The 5,105-nt window shown below is 38.7% G+C and overlaps 1 pseudogene; it reads left to right on the top strand.

Moving 5' to 3' along the window:
* The first annotated feature begins 4,326 nt into the window (after nucleotides 1–4,326).
* On the top strand, nucleotides 4,327–4,857 carry LOC122705025 (annotated as a pseudogene).
* The last annotated feature ends 248 nt before the right edge of the window (nucleotides 4,858–5,105 follow it).

Here is a 5,105-nt window from a genome sequence, read left to right as displayed (position 1 = left end):
CAACTGCTGGTCCAGGTCATTCCAACACCCCCATCCTACCCCATGCAACAAAGTGAAAGGTTTTCAATGATGCTAAATTCTATTGGGGCGGGGGGGGGGACAAAGACAAAGTGAGATGGGCAGGGAATGACAGGGAAACCAGGGAGTTGTCATTTTTTTACTGAATGGCCAGGAAAGACCGTCTAAAAAGGTCACAACTGAGAGAGACATGAAATGCATAAGTGAGCTGATCAGCTGTCTTGGTAAGAGCATTCCAAATAAGAAAAAAGGACATAAAGCAAAAATCAACAGCCAAAGTGAAACCTCTCAGCAGGGTGGCCAGTGCAGCTGGAACAGAGGGAAGGAGTCAGAGGGAGGGAGGCAGAGGGCATTGGAGATGAGGTCAGAAGGGTGGTTTATCAACCATCAACCACTGTAAGGATTCTGGACTTTATACCAGTTTGGGAAATCATGGGAGCTATTGGAGAGAGGACAGACATGGTCTGAGTCATAGTTTTAAAGAATGAGTCTGGCCGCTGTGATAAGAACAGACTATAAGAAGGTAAGGATGGAAGCAAGAAACAGGATCATATTAAAATAGTCCAGGTGCTGAGGTGATGGTATTGCAATAGCCATCACAGTATTAGCAATACTGGCAATGAAAAAACTGGATTAAAGATCCAGACTGAAGGAGCACTCACAGGATTTACAGATGGATGGGGTGAGTGCTGAGAGCTTCCAACTCTCTTGTCAGAAACAGAGTTTGTATCAATTCCTCAGATGCCTTTCTGACTGATTTTCTCCTCCAGCCAATTCAGGTTATATGTAACTCCCCATCCCAGCTTGTGCTCATGCTCATAACATTTGTCACCACTGTAATTAAACAGAAATTATTCCAGTGATGAACTCACTGCTCATGTTAAGTCATATACTTATAGGGAAGGCAGTGTCAATGCTATTCCCCACTCTATTCTGAACACAAAAGCTCTGGAGCCATTTATTAGATAAACTGAGTAAACCGCAGTGCACTTCACTACAATGAAGTCCACCTAGTCAATCATACATAGGTACACCCTTTATAATAATTAGTATTGCTATTAAAACAGAAGTAGAGACAACTCTGACAAGAGTTGTGACAATTATATAGAAGAGCTACTTCCTTGTTGGCAGCTCTCAGAGTGTGAAAAATGGTGAAATACACGGCTATTAGGCAATCTAGAGTAATCAGACCTTTTCAAACATTGAGCCAATATGTATACCCACCAAACTGTGTCCACATTTTAGTCACTATAAATAGAATGTCCAATAGAATTAATTATATAAGTATTTAAAAGTAGGTATTAAAGTTATTGAAAGGCTAACTGTTTCTAGCATGAAGATTTCAGAGGTGCAGTTTATGAAAGCATCAGACCTTCTGGTTCAATCAATTAAACACAATACTAATTACAAGTCACCTGCTGCCTAGAGTGCTGAAATCTGGCTATTGGCTATGGCATAAACACGGTACCTTCACACAAGGCCACAGAATTAATTTTTACATGTTGTATTAATTTCCCAGGGCTGCTGTAACAAAGCACCACACATTTAAAGCAACAGAAATGAACTGTCTTCCCACTTTAGAAGACTGGCACCAAGGTGCTGGCAGGGCCACATCCTTCTACAGCCTCTATGGGAGGATCCTTCCTTACCTGGTCCAGCTCCTGAGAGCCTCAAGTGCGCCTTGGCTTGTGGCAGTGTAATTCTAACCTCTGACTCTGTCTTCATGTGGCTCTCTTCCCTCTGTGTTTGTGTCCAACTCTCCTTCTTATAAGGACACCAGTCACATGCTTAAGGACCTACCCTGTATTAATAGTATGACCTTGTCTTAAGCAATTACATCTGCAATGACTCTGTTCCCAAATAAGGTCACATTCATAGCTACAGGGGGTTAGGAATGCAAAATATTTTTTGAGGGGACACAATTCAACCCATAAAAGATGTGGCTAAAAGTGGAGCTGGGGGCAATTTTATCCAGTGTAGAGAAATGGGTTAGATTTCAGGAAAACTTAATCTGAGGTTCAGCTCTTTAAAGAGAGGTAGGTTACTTCAACAAGTTAACCTCAGTGATGCTTTCCCATTCTTTAAAATGAATATGTTAGAAGAGATGATGTCTGGTCACTCAGCTAATTCAGATCACATGAAGATGAAACTAAGCAAAGTATCCAGCCTGCTCAAGTCATATAGAATCAACCACACAGTGAACACTGCTGGTTCTGCCCTCATTTACTTAAAGCTTTAACAAGCCATTTTAATTCTTTAAATACCACAGGAAAGGGTAAGACCTTACATCTGACATCACTTCTACTTGAATCACATCAGTGTCAGACTAGTAACCAGTTACTAGCTGTGCCTCCTGTACTCAATAAATCCTGTAGCCATAGCAAAGATGCTATTTCAAAATACTTTTTCAGAAAGTGAAATAACAATCTAAGTACCCCATCCTCTCAGAAATTGCCTTTGTTGATAGACTCTTTACAGCACAAAACTTCAGTAAACTCATGTATGGCTAGGCAGCTTATTCTTCCAATATGCTTTGTGAGATTGATGCTAGTTTAACTTGACACTGTAAATATCAGTGTCTTTCAGTTATCCCTGTATGCTCCACCAGGAAACCAATTAAATTGCCCTATCACAGTTTAAGGATAAGATGGTTTACCAGACCCCAAGAAAAACATTCAGACAAGAAGTAACTTTAGAGAGTGGTTTTGGAGAATATCATTATTGATCTAGACCAGACTTACATCCATTCTCTTTTGATGAGAAGAGCTAGGTGGAAAGTTAAAGCATATAATTTAATGTATGTGATATCTGAAGGTGGCCTAAAAAGGCAGTGTGATATAATGGTTAGTACAGTACTTCTTAATATCCAAGTTGCTTTTCTGTTTGGTATTATTGACATGTACAATGGCCTTTTGTTGTTGTTGTTAGTTGCTAAGTTGTGTCTGACTTTTGCGATCCCATAGACTGCAGCCAGCCAGGCTCCTTTGTCCATGGGATTTCCCAGGCAAGAATACCAGAGTGGGTTGCCACTTCCTTCTCCAGGGGATCTTCTCAACTCAGTGATCAAACCCAAGTCTCCTGCATTGACAGGCAGGTTTTTTATCCCTAAGCCATTAGGGAAGTCCCTTTTTGCCCCTGTGTATTAACTGGATGCAAGATAATGCTGGAAATTTTCCATCATTTAAGAATAAATTTTTTATCATCTCTGAGTATTTTGATCTTTAACATCTTGAGAGTGTATCATAGTCTAAAAATACTTGAATATAAAACCCTCCAATTGAAGTATTAGAAAAAGAAGAACAAACAAAACCTAAAGTTATCCAAAAGATATAATGAAGATGAAAGGGAAAATAAAATAGAGATTAAAAAATAGAAAAAAAATCAATAAAACTTAAAGTTGATTCTTTGAAAAGGTAAACAAAATTGACAAACCTCTGGCCCAGCTTACCAAGAAAAGAGAGAGAACTTAAATAAACAAAATAAGGGGAAGAAAAGAGGAAAATAACAGCAGATACTGCAGAAATTTAAAAAAAAAAAAAAGACCATCTGAGAGTATTATCATTGCCAACAAATTGGGCAATCTAGAAGAAATGGGCAGCTTTGGACAACTTTCTAGAAACACAACCCACCAAAACTCAATTAAGAAGAGAGACAATTTGAATAGACCAATAAGTAGAATCTGTAATAAAAATTATATAATAAATCTATATTAAAAAAACAAAACCAAAAACCTCCCTGCAAACAAAAGTCCAGGACCACATGGCTTTGCTGGGGAATTCTAACTAACACACGAAGAACTTGTACAACTCCTTCTTAAACTCTCTCAAAAGATACAAGAGGAGGGAACACTCCCAAAGGCATTCTATCAATATGAAGCCACCATCACTCTGATACCAAAACCAGACAACGACACTATCAGAAAATTACAGGCCAATATCTTGGACGAATACAGGTACAAAAATTCTCAGCAAAATATTATCAAGCTGAATTCAGCAACACATAGATCATACACCACAACCAAGCTGGAGTCATCCCAGGATCATAAGGATGGTTTAACATATGCAAATCAAACAATGTGATACGTCACATCAACAAAAACCAAAAAACACATAATAATCTCAATAGATGCAGAAAAAGCATTTGATAAAATTAAACTCTTACCAGTTTCCTGGTGTGCAGTTGCCACGGCCCCTTGCTCCAAGCACTGCCAGGAATGCAATACAGAAGTTTCAGGCTAAGCAAGTTTTCAAGAAAACTGCCCGGGAGCCGAACTGGCTTTGGTTGATGAGGGTGGACAGGCGGTTCATCATGGGTGACGTTTTCTCAAGCATTTTTTCCAGTTTGTTTGGAACCTAGGAGATGAGAAGTTTAATTTTGGAATTAAATGGAGCAGGAAAAACCACAATTTTGTACTGATTACAGGTTGGAGAAGTCATTGTTACTATTCCTACCATTGGATTTAATATTGAGATGGTAACATACAAAAACCTTAAATTCTAAGTCTGGGATTTGGGAGGGCAGACAACTGATGTTATTATTCAAACACGGATGCAGTCATTTATGTAATAAATTTGTGGTGACCAAGACCAAACTGGTATTTCGAAGTCAGAGTTAGTTGCCAAGTTGGAGGAAGAAGAGCTGAGAAGAGCCATTTTAGGGGGTTTACAAATAAGCAGGACAACGGAACAGGACGTGACTCCCTCAGAGATGGAAAATTCACTTGAGCTACCTGTCTTGAAGGACTGAAAATAGCAAATATCCAAAACTTCAGTAACCAAAGGCACTTGCTTTGATGAGGCAATGTAATGCTGAGGTGAAACACTGAAGAGCAGACAGTAATTCAGTCACTTATGCTTCTCTGAAATGAAGACTGTATCACATATATACCCCTTTGGAAATCGTTAAGTGTTTTTTATACTCCTAACTGTTAAAACTGCATGAATGTTGGCATATACCAAACTGACTGCAACATTTGTAATAAATGTTAAAAATAAGTTTTTTAAAAACTGTTACCAAAGTGAATATAGAGGAAACAGAGCTCAACAGAATAAAAGCTGTTTATGACAAATTCACAGCCTACATAATAC

This window comes from Cervus elaphus, chromosome 12 (assembly GCF_910594005.1).
Source record: "Cervus elaphus chromosome 12, mCerEla1.1, whole genome shotgun sequence".
NCBI classification, from domain to species: Eukaryota; Metazoa; Chordata; class Mammalia; order Artiodactyla; family Cervidae; genus Cervus; species Cervus elaphus.
Note: the sequence above shows the minus strand (reverse complement) of the source record. Positions and strands in the feature narration are given on the sequence as shown.